We start from the raw sequence: 17,120 nt of genomic DNA, 5'->3' as shown, positions 1-17,120 counted from the left end.
GGAGGGCCAAGCCTGCGGAGGAAGCCAGGGGCGTGGGGGCGGGAGGCCTGGGAGATTGGTGCGGTTGCTGGGATGCGTGAGTCCTTTGGGCGGTATCCCAGTTGGCGTCCACTCATTGGACAGATGCCGGGGAGGAGCCTGCGCCCCGTCGGCCTCTAAGTGCTCATTAACGGGCCAGACCCACTGGCTCGTGCCATACAGCTGGGCTTTTGTGCTGGGAGAGGAGTGGAGAACAACTGGGTCCTGCTAACTCAGACTTGTAGGGCCCAGAAGGCTTCCAGAAGTAAGGGCAGCTACACGGAGGCATGTAGGCTGGGGAGGGGAGACAGAAAGCAGACGACAAAGCAAGTGCAGAGGTTGGGATCTGATAGGAGACAGACACCAAAGAACCCAGATTCTGTGATAGATATCTGTCTCCTTATTGTTCCGTAGTAGTTTTCTTCATCCCATCACTTCAGGGTGAGCTGATAAAATCAAATGGAAGGACCTGCAAAGTTAAGGACAGAAGCTGACTGATGGTAACTACGTGCACTCTGGCTCTCCCACTCGCTCGCTCGCTCTCTTTCTCCCCTCTCTCCCCCTGCAGTCCCTAGCCTGAGAGATTATTCCTGGCCCCTCTCAGAACCCCTGAGATGCCCTCTGACATTCTAAACTATGGGGAGAGGACGCGGATAAGTGGCTCCAGTTAACTGAACAACTGAACAAGGAGGCATCAGCCTCACACTGTGCACGCATGCTGAGATATCACATCACAGGAGGGCTGCTAAGACCTGGCCCTCCCGGGGCACCTGGGTGGCTCAGTCAGTTAAGCAGCCAACCCATTTTCTGAGCGGGTCATGATCTCAGGGTCGTGAGACAGAGCCCCGAGTTGGGCCCTGGGCTGGGAGTAGAGCCTGCTTAAGATTCTCTCTCTCCCTCATTCTCTGCCCAAACCCCTCCTCTAAAAAAAAGAGAGAGAGAGACTTGGCCCTCTAACCCAGAGAACATTATAACTTGGCCAGCAGAGAAATCATGTGGAAGACAAGTAAGTGGTGACACCTAAACCAAATACAGATTCAGACACAAGGGATTGGTGTGGGCTGTGACAGTCTGGGAAGGATCCCCGAAGGTGGGGGGTATGAGTTGGCCTAGATTGAGGGGAAAGATCAAGAGGAGGAAGGATGGGGCGCCTGGGTGGCTCAGTGGGTTAAGCCGCTGCCTTCGGCTCGGGTCGTGGTCTCAGGGTCCTGGGATCGAGTCCCGCATCGGGCTCTCTGCTCGGCAGGGAGCCTGTTTCCTCCTCTCTCTCTCTCTCTGCCTGCCTCTCTGCCTACTTGTGATCTCTCTCTGTCAAATAAATAAAGTCTTAAAAAAAAAAAAAAGAGGAGGAAGGAGATGTAGTGAAGACCAGTCCCATGTCAATGTGAAAGGGAGAGTTTACCCGTCCTCTGCCTTTTTGTTCTATTTGGGCCCTCACTGGATTGTATTGAATGACACATGTGTACATTGGTGAGGACAGATACTCTTTCCCCCCATCTGTGGATTTAATGCTAAGCTCTTACAGAAACACTCTCACAGACACACCCAGAAATAGTGTTTCAGCAGCTATCTGGGCATACTTTAGTCAAGTTGATACATAAAATTGACGTTCACAGTAATAATAATGTAGTGCGTAAGTATGACTTTACTATTGTTTTTACTGTTTGCTATTGTAGAGACAAAAGAGAGAAGCCATGCCTCAAAATTTTCCACCAGGATATGTAAGAGAAAAAATAAAGTTAAAGACTTCTTCCAGATTTTGTATTTGATTTGATTCTGTTTTGAGTCCAGAATCAACATGTTTGGCCCTTCTTCCCTTTCACGAAGTCATTTAATTTGGTTTTTAGATATGCAAGAGTAAGCCCGGAACTTGCTTCTTCCTTAGGGGTAAGGGCATTTATTGCTCAGTGTAATGGAAGAGAAATTTTTCAGTGTGCAGCCGAGGCCGGGGAAGAGGGAGGAAAGAAGCAGGCAGTGCAACAATGTGGCAGAAAACCAGGCCTGAGCTAAAAGAGACATCTATGAGAGTTCCACGGGGTTAGGTTGACATTAGCAACAGTGATATCTAATGTCTGGGGTTTTGTTTTGGTTTTTTAAGATTTTATTTATTTGACAGAGATCACAAGTAGGCAGAGAGTCAGGGAGGAAGCAGGTTCCCTGCTGAGCAGAGAGCCCGATGTGGGGCTCCATCCCAGGACCCTGAGATCATGACCTGGGCTGAAGGCAGAGGCTTAACCCACAGAGCCACCCAGGTGCCCCTAATGTTTGGTTTTAAATAGTGTTATTGTTGCTATCTTGAGCTGTGCTGAAGGTTGCTTGTGTTAACGCCACACCTTCAGTAACAAGGGAACAGTGTGGGCTGTAGTAGTCTAGGTGGTTGGTCACATGATGGGGAATTAAAGTAGGGGTCAGGAACAGGACAGCTGCCTTGCTCATATTATCTCCCTAAGGTCGTCCTGGTTGGCAGCACTAAATCAAAGGTGGCTATTAGTTGGGGCTTACAGGTGGTAACACATGGGAGAGGGAACAGATCAGGACAGGGCTGCATGGGAATCAGTGGTTGAGGGGTAGGTGATATTGAAGGAAACAAGGTGCAGCTTGGACTGACCCATGAAAGATTTCCTGTTCCCCAGATATTTCAGTGGAAGGTGATACTTGAAAGGGAAGAAACACAGTTGAGGTGTGTTTCTCTGCGGGGGGGATGTGATCAGATCGAGTATGGATGTGAAAAGTCAAATGACAAGTCTTGCTGTGACAGATAACAGAGACTTAACCAATTTCTTTGACATATTCTGATCAAAGACAGGTGCATGTAGCCAAATCATGAAAAGACATTGGAAAATCAGTGGACCAGGAACTGCAGAGGTCCTGTGCCTGGATTTCCTCTGCATTTTCTAGATCTTCACTCTTCTCTCCTGTACTGTCACCTCCCTTCTTTGTGGGGTCACCCCTATCAGCAGACAAATGTCTGGAGGGGCAGACAGCCTTCCAGATTACCTCCAATTAGCACTCTTCTGGTATTCACACCCTCATTAAACTGCCGTTCCCCACTGCCATTAGTGTTAGCTGGACTTAGTGACATGTTTCTAGCAAATGGAAAATGGCAGAAGTGATGGGCTATCGCTTCCAAGATTAGGTTACAAAAAGACTGTGACTTATTCTTGATGGTCTCCCTACCTCTCTCAGTCGGAGGGAAGCTGGCTGCCTTGTTCTGATTTGCTCTGTGGAGCAGCCTGTAGCAGTAGCCAGTGAGGGTTCTTCTTACTGCCCAAGAAGAACCCAATCACTTAGCACACTGCATGAGTGGGATGGGAAGCAGGTTCCCCCTGGGTCAAACCTTCAGATGAAACCACAGTTGTGGCTAACACCATAATTTCAACCTCATGAGAGACCTTAAGCCAGAGGCACCCCACTAAAGATTCTCTCTCCCACAGAAACTGTAAGCTAAGTTCCTAACTCATTTTATGAGGCTAGCATTACCCTAAGCCAAAACCAGACAAAGATATTATAAGAAAACTATAGACCAATGTTTTTCATGAACAAATGCAGACATTCTCAATATATTAGCAAATAAAATCCAACAGTGTATAAAAAGAATTGTACACCATGACCAAGTGCCATTTATCCCAGGTATGCAAGGCTGGTTCAACATTTTATTTTTGAGAGAAAAAGAGGGAAGGAGGGAAGATGGGGGAGGGGCAGAAGGAGGAGAGAGATTCTTTGTTTTTTTCTCTTTTTAATTTGTCAGAGAGAGTGAGTACAGGCAGAGAGAGAAGCAAGCTCCCTGCTGAGCAGGAAGCCCGATACAGGATACAGGACTCAATTGCAACACCCTGGGATCATGACCGGAGCCGGAGGCACACATTTAACCAACTGAGCCACCCAGGCGCCCAAGGAAGAGAGAATCTTCAGCAGACTCCATGCTGGGGTTTGGGACCTGGAATTGGCTGAGGGTGTGGGGGGCCGGTGTCAGGGCTGACTGGGTCTGGAGTTGTACTCCACTTGGGGCACATCTGAGTTAGTCCTAGAAATCTTTTTAATACACATATTTTATTATGCAGACTTTAAATATTAACAACAATGTGCATATCCAATACCCACCACCTCATTCACTACTTTGGTTTTACTGAATGTTTAAACCATGTCAAAGAATACAGTACAGTGTGTGCACAGTTTGTTTATTTTTGGTGGACAGCAAAGCGAGGTCTAGTGAGCGACAGCAAAGTGATAGTACAAAGCTCCCAAGGAGGGAAGAAACACTAGGGGGTTGCCCCAGCGCATCTGCAGTTTAAAGAATGACAATAGAATAATACTCACTTAAAAAAAACATTGATGGGGCACCTGGGTGGCTCAGTGGGTTAAAGCCTCTGCCTTCAGCTCAGGTCATGATCCCAGGGTCCTGGGATCCAGCCCCGCATCGGGCTCTCTGCTCAGTGGGGAGCCTGCTTTTTCCTCTCTCTCTCTGCCTGCCTCTCTGCCTACTTGTGATCTGTCACATAAATAAATGAAAATCTTTAAAAAAAAAAAAAAAGAAAGAAAGAAAAAAGGAAAAAACATTGATGTTACTCTTGAAATCCCCTGTATACCCCTCCCTGATTCTCTCCCTTTCTCTTTCCTTCAGAAGTAACCAGTATTCTAAATTTTGTATTCATTATTCCACTGATTCTTTTTTTTTAAGATTTTTTCTTTATTTATCTGACAGAGATCACAAGTAGGCAGAGAGGCAGGCAGAGAGAGAGGAGGAAGCAGGCTACCTGCAGAGCAGAAAGCCTGATGTGGGGCTCGATCCCAGGACCCTGGGATCATGACCTAAGCCGAAGGCAGAGGCCTAACCCACTGAGCCACCCAGGTGCCCCTCCACTGATTCTTTTTATAACCCTGAGAGTATAGTATGGTAGCCACTAGCCACAGGTGAATTAAGTTTATTTATTTACATATATTTATTTGAGAGAGAGAGAGAGGGCGTGCAAGCAGGGCAACAGCAGGCAGAGGGGGAAGCAGGCTCCCCACTGAGCAGGGAGCCTAATGCGGGGCCCAGTCCCAGAAACCTGAGGCCATGACCCAAGCCAAAGGCAGATGCTCAGCCAACTGAGCCACCGAGGTGCCCCGACAATTTAGTTTAAATATAAATAAAATAAATATTCAGTTCCTCAGTCATGTTAGCCATATCTCAAGTGCTTCATAGCCACATATGTCTGGTGGTTACCATACTGGACAACAAAGTTATAGAATATTTGTATCATTTCAGAGAGTCCCATTGGATAGCTCTGCTCTGTGCAATATATTGTCTAATTTTGCATGTTTCTGAACTTTATAGAAGTCGAATCATATGGTGAGCTTTCTCTTGCAGCTAGCTCTGTTTCATTCAGTATTAGGTTCTTGATGTTCATCCATGTGGTTATTTATAGCTGTAATTAATTTACTTTACCATGTACATACTGAGAATAGGACACAATGTATTTATCTATTTTGGAATCTATTGGTGATGGACATTTGAGTTATTTGCAGATTTTTGCTATTATATCTAATACTGTGGTACCTGTGAGCATGGGTTTCTCTGGAAGGTATACCAAGTTGAGGTTGCTGGGTCACAGAGAAATACCATAACCTTCTCTAAATAATATCAAACTATTTTCCAAAATGTTATAAAACCTACTCTCCAACTAGCAATGTATAAATGTTCCCATTGTTCAGATTATCACCAACTCTAACTTTTTACAAATCTTGTGGGTATGAATTGAGAATTCATGGTTTCAATTTGCACTTTTCCTGATTTTGAATGAGTTTGAGTATTGGAATATTTTTTCATATACTTATGGGACATTCATTGATTATTGCACAGTAAGTGTCTGTTCAGGTCTTTTATTTCTTTATCTTTGTCTTAACTGATTTCATTAACCAGTAGCCCCTGATCTTTCTACTGTCTCCATGGTTTGCCTTTTCCAGAATGTGATGTGATTGGACTCATACAGTAGGTACCCTTTTCAGATGGGCTTCTCTCACTTAGAAATATGCATTTAACGTTCCTTCATGTCTTTTCATGACTTGATAGCTCATTCCTTTTCAGTGCTGAATAATATTTCATCATCCGGATGCACCATGGTTTACCCATTCACCTTCTAAAGGACATCTTGTTTGCTTCCAGGCAATTTGGTAATTCATGATTTAGCAATTATCCACGCTTTTAAAAAAAATAGGCTCCACACCCAGTGCAGAGCCCAATGCAGGGCTCAGTCTCACAGCTCTGAGATCATGACCTGAGCTAAGATCAAGAGTTGGATGCTTAACCCACTGAGCCATCCAAGTGCCCACGTAATTTGGCAATTATGAATAAAGCTACTGTAAACATCCATATGCAGGTTTTTGTGTGAACATAAGTTTTTAGGTCCTTTGGATATATACTAAGGAGTGCAATTGCTGGATCATATGGTAAGAGTTTGGTTAATTTTGTAAGAAACTGCCAAACTGTCTTCCACAGTGGTTGGACTGAATTGTATTCCCACCCACAGTGAATGGTATTGCTCCCCATCCTTGTTAGCATTTGGTGTTATCAGTATTCTGGATTTGGACCTGTCTTTTTCTTTTCCTTTTTCTTTTTCCTTTCCTTTTTTTTTTTTTTTTTTTTTTTTAAGAGGGAGCAGGGGAAGAGAATCTTAAGCAGGCTCCGTGCTCAGCACAGACCCTGATGCAGGGCTCGATCTCATGACTCTGAGATCCTGACCCAAGCTGAAATCAAGAGTCAGATGCTTAACCAACTGAGCCTTCCAGGCAACCCAGGATTTGGGCCATTCTAATAGGTGTCCAGTAGTATCTTGTTTTAACTTGCATTTCTCTGATGACATAGTATATGAAACATCTTTTCGTATGTTTATCTGCCATCTGTAGATCTGCTTTGATCAGATTAAAGTCCATTAAATTCTTTGGCTTTAAAAAAAATTTTTTTTATTATTTTTTTACTATCAAGTTTTAAGCGTTCTTTGTATTTGGGTAACATTCCTTTATCAGATACGTCTCTTGCAAATACAGCTGACCCCAAAACACTGTGGGGGTTATGAGTGCTAATCCCCGCACCCAGTAAAAAGTCTGCATATAAATTTTGACTCCCCCCCAAATTTACTAACAGACTGCTATTGACCAGAAGCCTTACTGTTAACATAAACAATTGATTAATACATATTTTGTATGTTATATATTTTATATGCTATATTCTTACAGTAAAGTGAGCTATAAAAAAGAAAAATGTTATTAAGAAAATCATGAAGAGGGGCACTTGGGTGGTTCAGTGGGTTCAAGCCTTGGGCTCAGGTCATGATCTCAGGGTCCTGGGATGGAGCCCCACATCAGGCTCCCTGCTCAGTGGACAGCCTGCTTCTACCTCTCTGCCCCGGCCCCCCTCCCCACTCCTGCACTCTTCCTCCCTCATAAATAAAAACTAAAAAAAAAATTGTGAAAAGAAGGCGATACACTTTAAGAAAAAAAGCAAACTTATAAAAGAGTAAGAAAACGAACATTATTAATTTTAAATATGCTTGTGTAAGGATCGGCCCTCCATCTCCACGCAAGGTTTGCACGTGCTGAGCCCCAGGTTGGATGTTGAGACGACGACGACGACGACGACGACGGTGACAGGGAAGCGCCTGCGAGTCCTTGCCCTATGGTTTTTTGCCCATGAAGACCGCACACGACTGACGAGCTTATTACCTGTATTTACCTCTCGCTGCGTGCAAGTGGGTCATCCTAACGCTCTTCATCCTCGTGTCTTCGTGTGGCGCAGGCTCAGGAGCCCGGGGCGGCCTCGGGTGACGGCAGCGAACAGGCGGACGAGGGGGCAGGGCAGGCGAGAGGCAGGCGAGAGGCAGGCGCGCCGCTGGTGACATTTGCCGGAAATACCTGGCAGTTTCTGCCTGGTTTGCTTTTGCATCTCTCTGAAAAGGTTTCCACGCGCTGCCGATCCTTCTCCCGCCGTCTGCTTCTAGTTTCGGGCCGGTCTCTTGGAAGGGCCCCCCGGCGTAACCGGTAGCGCAAGCAGAGTGACTCAGGGGAGCCCTTCTGTCAGGTTCTCAGGCTTCCGGTTGCTTCCCCGCGCGCGGCCGCTGCTCTGGCTTCTCACTGACGGCCGGGGCCGAAGCACTCGCCTCCGTCAAGTCCTCTGCTGTTAATTCCTCCGGCGTGGTGTCTGTTAGCCCCTGAACTACTCCAAAATTCGTCTCCTGATACCCTTCCCCACCTACCTTTCTTGCCAGATCCATAGGCTCCATGATTTGATCGGCTCTGTCGTCCGTAAATCCAGGGTCCGACATCTGGACACAGTTCTCCCCAGCAGGAATCGGTTGTTTCGGGCTTCGTGGCTTTCATGACTTTGTCTGTGACAATGATGGCCTCTTCCAAGGCGTGATCCTTCTAGATCTTTCATCATGTTCTGTCAGGGTTCTCTTCCATAGTGCTGACCATCCTTTCCCTCGAGTACCACAGTAATGACACTTCAAGTTTCTTCTCCCCTGATCCACAGGCTGAAACAGAGACATTGTGTTTTAGGGGCAAGTAGACCACTTGGGCATTGAACTCATGGGGTTCTGGGTGGTCAGCGGCATTGTCTGTTATCGAAAGAGCTTTAAAAGGCAGTCTCTCACTGGCACAGTACTCCCTGACTTTAGGGACACAATCAAGAAAATCCAGTTCTTGTCCACGCCTTTTTGTTGTACAACCAAGATGGCAGCGGTGTGCTTTTCCCTTTAAGCCTGGGGTTTATTGCTTTATAGATAAGGGTGGTCCAGATCGCAGATCTGACTACATTTGCATGAGAATGTAAAGCTAGCCTCTTCTTCCTGCCTTGAATCCTGGTGCTTGCTTCTCTTCCTTACCAATAAATACCCTTTGTGACATTTCCCCCCCAAGAATAGGGCACTTTAAGCTGCATAAAAAACCTGTTCAGACAGCTATCCTTTCTCCTCAGTAATTTAAGATTTTATTTTATTTGACAGAGAGAGAGAAATCACAAGTAGGCTAAGAAGCAGGCAGGGGGAAGGGGGGTTGGGGAGTGTTAAGCAGGCTCCCTGCCAAGCAGAGAGCCAGATGCTGGGTTTGATCCCAGGACCCTGGGATCATGACCTGAGCCAAAGGCAGAGGCTTTAACCCACTGAGCCGCCCAGGCGCCCCTGGGTGTGCCTTTCTTACAGCAGTCCTGCAACAAGATGGAAAGGTATCTCACAAAAAGTGCAAGGTTTTCTGTGCCTGCCACTGTAGCACAGCGATGTCTTCATGAAATTCAGTGCTCCTTACACTGGTTCATTTATATTGAAAAGGGGCATCACAGCCACAGACCTCAACGTCTGCTACCTACCAAGCAATTAAACGTTTTCTTGTCATGTCATGACTTTTCTCTGCTTCTTGGGAGCACTGCCAGCGTCACTCGTGGCATTTGTACAGATCCCATGGTGTCCTGCAAATGGCTTAGAGTATTGCCCTAAATACGGCGAAAAAGACCAAGAACCAGGAGAGATCACTTTTACTCTGATACGCAGTTTACAGAAAAGATGAGCTGCTCATGGGGTGATGGTGATCAGCATCACGTGCTGGCTTAGGTTGATCCTTGCCACATTCGCGCTCACTGCAATAGCAACAGGAGGTGGCTACGAAATTAACAGTAGTGCCAGATATAAGGGATATATAGATATACAGCTGTTAACCTGCAGTCAGGATTTAATGTTGCATCTTTGTTTACATTTCTTGGCTGAATGGCACAAGGACAGCCTGTGTGTACATTGTGCCCTATTTGCAGTATGTACATGGTAAAGTAAATTAATTACAGCTATAAACACGTGGATGAACATCAAGAACCTAATACTGAATGAAACAGAGCTAGCTACAAGAGAAAGCTTACCGTATGATTCGACTTCTATAAAGTTCAGAAACATGCAAAATTAGACAATATATTGCACAGAGCAGAGCTATCCAATGGGACTCTCTGAAATGATACAAATATTCTATAACTTTGTTGTCCAGCATGGTAACCACCAGACATATGTGGCTATGAAGCACTTGAGATATGGCTAACATGACTGAGGAACTGAATATTTATTTTATTTATATTTAAACTAAATTGTCGGGGCACCTCGGTGGCTCAGTTGGCTGAGCATCTGCCTTTGGCTTGGGTCATGGCCTCAGGTTTCTGGGACTGGGCCCCGCATTAGGCTCCCTGCTCAGTGGGGAGCCTGCTTCCCCCTCTGCCTGCTGTTCCCCCTGCTTGCACTCTCTCTCTCTCTCTCTCTCTCTCAAATAAATATATGTAAATAAATAAACTTAATTGTCACCTGTGGCTAGTGGCTACCATACAATACTCTCAGGGTTATAAAAAGAATCAGTGGGGCGCCTGGGTGGCTCAGTGGGTTAAGCCACTGCCTTCGGCTTGGGTCATGATCTCATGGTCCTGGGATCGAGTCCCGCATTGGGCTCTCTGCTCAGCAGGGGCCTGCTTCCCTTCCTCTCTGCCTACTTGTGATCTCTGTCAAATAAATAAATAAAATTCTAAAAAAAAAAAAAAGAATCAGTGGAATAATGAATACAAAATTTAGAATCCTGGTTACTTCTGAAGGAAAGAGAAAGGGAGAGAATCAGGGAGGGGTATACAGGGGATTTCAAGAGTAACATCAATGTTTTTTCCTTTTTTTTTTTTTTTAAGATTTTTATTTATTTATGTGACAGATCACAAGTAGGCAGAGAGGCAGGCAGAGAGAGAGGGGAGGAAGCAGGTTCCCTGTGGAGCAGAGAGCCCAATTCGGGGCTTGATCCCAGGACCCTGGGATCATGACCTGAGCCGAAGGCAGAGGCTTTAACCCACTGAGCCACCCAGGCATCCCTGAGCCACTTTTTCTTAAGTGAGTATTATTCTATTGTCATTCTTTAAACTGCACATACAGTGGGGCAACCCCCTAGTGTTTCTTCCCTCCTTGGGAGCTTTGTACTATCACTTTGCGGTCGCTCACTAGACCTCGCTTTGCTGTCCACCAAAAATAAACTGTGCACACACTGTACTGTATTCTTTGACACGGTTCAAACATTCAGTAAAACCAAAGTAGTGAATGAGGTGGTGGGTATTGGATATGCACATTGTTGTTAATATTTAAAGTCTGCATAATAAAATGTGTATTAAAAAGATTTCTAGGACTAATTCAGATGTGCCCCAAGTGGAGTACAACTCCAGACCCAGTCAGCCCTGACACCGGCCCCCCACACCCCCAGCCAATCCCAGGTCCCAAACCCCAGCATGGAGTCTGCTGAAGATTCTCTCTTCCTTGGGCGCCTGGGTGGCTCAGTTGGTTAAATGTGTGCCTCCGGCTCAGGTCATGATCCCAGGGTGTTGCAATTGAGTCCTGTATCCTGTATCGGGCTTCCTGCTCAGCAGGGAGCTTGCTTCTCTCTCTGCCTGTACTCACTCTCTCTGACAAATTAAAAAGAGAAAAAAACAAAGAATCTCTCTCCTCCTTCTGCCCCTCCCCCATCTTCCCTCCTTCCCTCTTTTTCTCTCAAAAATAAAATGTTGAACCAGCCTTGCATACCTGGGATAAATGGCACTTGGTCATGGTGTACAATTCTTTTTATACACTGTTGGATTTTATTTGCTAATATATTGAGAATGTCTGCATTTGTCCATGAAAAACATTGGTCCATAGTTTTCTTATAATATCTTTGTCTGGTTTTGGTTTTAGGGTAATGTGAGTTAGGAAATATTTCTTCTGTTTATATTTTCGGAAAGAGTTTGTGGAGAATTGGTGTAATTTAATTAGTGTAACTATCATTCCTTAAGTGTTTGGTAGAATTTACCAGTGAATCCATTTGGATCTAGTGCTCTTTACTTTGGAAGGTTATTCATTATTGATTTCAATTTCTTTAATAAGTATAGATCTATTCAGATTGTCTATTTCTGTTCATGTGAGTTTAGATTGTGTCTTATTTTATCTGGTTGTCCCATCTGTTGGCAGAGTTGTTCAGACAACTCTTTATTCTTTTAGTGTCTGTAGGATCAGTAATGATGTTCCTTCTTCCAATTTTAATATCAATTTTTGTCTACTTTTTTTCTTAACCTATTTAGAGGCTTATCAATTGTATTGATCTTTTCAGGGAACTAGCTTTCTGTTTTGTTGCTTTTTCTCCATTGATTTCCTGTTTTCAATTTCATAGATTTCTGTTCTAATTTTATTATTTTTCTCTTATGCTCACTTCTAACTGAATCTAATAATGTTTCCCTGTGTTTCGGGGTTTTTTTGGTGACTTGTTTAGGGTGTACTTCTTGTGATCCACTTAAGAAATCCTTCCCTAAGTTGAGGTCTTAAAGGTAGTCATTACATTACCTTCTAAAGGTTTTTATAATAGGTTTTGTCTCTCATATTTAAATCTTCCATTCACCCAGAATTGCTTTTTGTGTATGGTATTTGGTAGGAATCCAATTTCCATTTTTCCTATGTGAACAACCAGTACTTCCAGCACCATTATTAGTTTCTAAACTTTTGATATGGAAAAATAACATAAAGATAGAAGAATAAACTCCATGACAATTATCATTTCATGGCCAATCTTGATACATTTATATCCCTATCTATTTTCCCCCACCACCAAAATTATTTTGAAGTGAATTACAAAAGTTAAGTAGTTTTAAAATAAGGTATTTTAAAACATAATTGCAGGGCCTCCTGGATGGCCCAGGGGGTTAAGCCTCTGCCTTCAGCTCAGGTCATGATCTCAGGGTCCTGGGATTGAGCCCCAGATAGGGCTATCTGTTCAGTGGGGAGCCTGCTTCCTTCTCTCCTGCTCTTCCTTCTCTCTCTGCCTCTCTGTCTACTTGTTCTCTCTCTCTGTCAAATAAATAAATAAATAATCTTTAAAAAAACATAATTGCAACACCATTATCATACTTAAAATAATTATAATTCTTTAATAGCAACTCATTAAATAAATACAGCACTACCCAGATACCCACAAAAGACATTACAAGAACACAATAGTGCAGACCAATATCTCTCATGAACAGAACACAAAAATCTTCAATAAACATTAGTGGATCAAGTCTAGAATTAATAAAAAAGATTATACATCATGACCAAGTGGTAGTTCTCCTGAGAATGCAAGACTGGTTCAATATTAGCAAATCAGTTAATAAAACCTATCATGTACACAAACTAATAAAAGCTACATGATGATATCAGTGGGTGTAGAAAAAGCATTTGATAAAATTCAACATCTGTCCTTGATAAAAAAAAAAATACATACATATATCATGCACTAGGAACAGAATGAAACTCCCATAACCTGAGAAGTGGCTTCTATAGACAGAACAAAACAAAAATCCTACAGCTAATATCATACTTAATGTTAAAACTGAGTGGTTTTCCTCCTTAAGACTGACAGAAATTAAGAATGAAGTAAGTCCATTCTTATCAATCTTATTTAACATTGTGCTACAAATCTTAGAAAGTAAAATAAAGCAGGATAAATTAAAAGCATACAGGTTTTTTTTTTTAAATATTATTTATTTATTTATTTATTTGACAGACAGAGATCACAAGTAGATGGAGAGGCAGGCAGAGAGAGAGGGAAGCAGGCCCCTTGCTGAGCAGAGAGCCCGATGCGGGACTCGATCCCAGGACCCTGAGATCATGACCCGAGCCAAAGGCAGCAGCTTAACCCACTGAGCCACCCAGGCGCCCCCAGGTTTTAAAGATAAAATTTTGTCTATTCACAGATGGCATTATGGACATTAAACTCCCCTGCCCCACTCCCAGGGCTATAAATAGCTGTAAGAAAAAAAGTAATAATTAGGTATAAATTTGAGAAAATATATGCATGGTCCCTACGCCAGAAAGAAAAAGAACAAGAGAAAAAAATCTGAGGAAAAATATTTATAAAAAGATCTGGGACGCCTGGGTGGCTCATTTGGTTAAGCGGCTGCCTTTGGCTCAGGTCATGATCCCAGTGTCCTGGGATCGAGTCCCACATCGGGCTCCTTGCTCGGCAGGGAGCCTGCTTCTCCCTCTGCCTCTCCAGGCCTCTCTGCCTGTGCTTGCTCGCTCTCTCTCTTCCTCTATCCCTGACAAATAAATAAATAAAATCTTAAAAAATAAATTTTTTTAAAGATCTGAATAAAGGAGATATGTTGTGTTTATGGATTAGGAGCCTAAGTATTGTTAAGATGTCAGTGTTTCTCCAGTTGATCTATAAGTAGGTTTAATGCAACCCAATAAAAATCTAGCAGGCATACACACACACACATACACACACACACACACACACACAGAGGCAGGTTGTAGTATTTATTTATTTTAAAGGTTTTATTTATTTGACAGGCAGAGATCACAAGTAGGCAGAGAGGCAGGGAGAGAGAGAGGAGGAAGCAGGCTCCCCGCCAAGCAGAGAGCCCAACTCAGGGCTCGATCCCAGGGCCGTGGGACCATGACCCAAGCCGAAGGCAGAGGCTTTAACCCACTGAGCCACCCAGGCACCCCAAGTTGTAGTATTTATATAGAAAGGCAAGGGAACTAGAACAGCTGAAACAATTTTAATGGGGAAAAAAACCCCAAAAACAAAATACAAGACTTAATAAGAATTCATACTACTTGATTTCAAGACTCACTATAAAGCTACAGTAATCAAGACTGTGGTTTTGGGTGAGAGGATAGACACATCTAGATCAATGGAACATGGTAATATGAAGTCCTTTGAAGAATTTGTTGAGACTTACTGCCCAATATCTGGTTATTTTTATAAACACTCTTACGTGTTTGAAAAGAATGACTTCTGGCTTGTACTCTACGTTGAATTTCACTGATTTTAAGATATATATTTTCATGTTTAAACATCTCTGATATCAGTATGCATCTGGCCATCAATGGCCTGTCACACTTCTATGAGCGGTGGTTTTCACTTCTTCCTGGTACTTAAGAGGCGCGCCTGTGACTGTCGGTTAAGTCTCCAACTCTTGATCTCAGCTCGGGTCTTGATCTCCGGGTCTTTCTTACTTGTACTTAAAATAATAGTATGCCTGACAATCAATGCTGATTTACAGCTGATGAAGTTCAGTATATTAGGTCAAGTTTTTTACTTGTTCAAATCAATGTCTTTACTGATTGTTTTCCTGGTTTTTGCATTGATCATGAGAGATGTTATAAACCTACTAAGATTGTTCCTTTTTCTTTCTCATTGTATTTCTGCATTTTGCTTCACATCCTGACCCTGTATTATTATGAGCATTTAAGTTTAGATGTTTTATCTTCCAGATGAATTGAATCTTATTTTAGAGTGATGGTCTTGTCCCCAAGTAATGTTTTCTTTAAAGTCTATTTTGTTGGGGTGCCTGGGTGGTGCAGTTGGTTAAGCTTCCTACTCTTGGTTTTGGCTCAAGTCATGATCTCAGGGTTGGGAGATGGAGCCCTGTGTTGGGCTCCAGGCGCTCAGCCTGGAGTATAAGATTCTCTCTCCCTCTCCTTCTGTCTCTCCCACTTGGCTCACTCTCTCTCAAATATTTTTAAAAAGTCTATTTTGCTCAATATAAACATAGCTATACCAGTGCTTTCCTTTGTCTAGTATTTGGTATAAATTTTTCTGTTTTTCCTTTTAACCCTTCTGTATTGTTAACTCATAGAAATTGCATTTGATTACTTATGAAGATAATGAGTAGTGGGCCAAGAAGTAATGTGGTCTTCTCATTTTCCTTTTTGAAATTCATTGCTCTAAGTCCATTTTTGTTTAGTTATTTTGTAAACTTAACCTAGGTGTTATCTGCAGAATGCTTCAGGAATTAAGAAACATTTAGAGGGGAAGGAAGCATTTTTTTCCAGCTGTGATATTAAATATCTAATTATTGTCGGTAGAAAATGAAAAGCTTTGATGTTCATTTATTTTCCCCAAAACAAAGTACTGTGGCCATAGATAAAATCCCAAGTCTTATACGGTCTTCTTGACCTTTTATTTAGAGAATGGCACATTATTAAGATACCATTTATGGACTTATGAAAAAGATAATTATCAAATCTGTTATTTATGGATTCATGTAGTTAATATAAAAACACGAATTTGGGGGCATCTGGCTGGCTCAGTGGGTAGACAATGTGACTCTTATCTTGGGGTTTTAAGTCCCAACCCCATGCTGGGTATAGAGATTACTTAAGAAAAAAATATTTTAAAAAAAGGGCTGGACCCACACTAAACTCAAAGTAGTGGTCTCCTTTAGGAAGAGAAATTGGACTAGGGATTGGAAAGTGGTCAGAAATAAAGATAACAGAATGTTAACATTTGTTATTCTGAATGATGGGTATATAAGGATTTGATATGTTAAACTTGTGAAAGTTTGTAAAACTTTCCTGATTTTAAAATGAAGGCTGCCATCTAGTGGACACATTTAAATAGAACTTTAAAAATCTTTGCTAATGGGTCAATACAATGAACAAAGCTTTTCAGACACTTCAACACAGATCAGAATGTACATAATGAAGGTTAAGACCACAGACTTTTGGAGTTGATCACACCTAGCTCTGAAGCCTAGTTTTGTTATTTACTGTGTGATTTGGGCGAAGTATCAAACTTCTCTATGCCTTCGGGAATTAAAACCCCAGACCTTTTTTCCTTTAAACATTATGGTGCAGCCCTATGACCCAGATAAGCACTGCTCTGGACTGTGGGGATATGGGAAAGCACAAGAGAGCCTCCCCCGTAGGGTCTAGTAAGGAGGAGAGACTACTATTTTACTTTTTAAATGGAATTAGTGCCCTTTACTTTATCTTTCAAGTTAAGCCCCTACCAAAAAATAAATTTCAAGCTCTAAACCCAACATGGGGCTTGAACTCACAACCCTGAGATCAAGAGCTGCATACTCTACTGACTGAGCCAGCCAGGCACCTCAAAACTACTAGGATTGAATAGTTAGATACTAGCTTTAAGTCCCAGATCCCTGGTTACTAAAGACTCAATCTCTAATGCCTAATGTTTGCTATAAAGAAACTTACACTAGGGGATAGAATTAACAGAATGTGTCTCTTTAAAAAAAAGAAAAAAAAGTTTAACTGGCCTAAACCTCCTCCAAATAACTGTCCTTGGAAAGATTCTTGCCAAACTTC

Source organism: Mustela nivalis, assembly GCF_964662115.1.
Source record: "Mustela nivalis genome assembly, chromosome: 7".
In the NCBI taxonomy this organism is placed as follows: Eukaryota; Metazoa; Chordata; class Mammalia; order Carnivora; family Mustelidae; genus Mustela; species Mustela nivalis.
The sequence above is the reverse complement of the archived record's forward strand: the minus strand, read 5'-3'. Positions refer to the sequence as shown.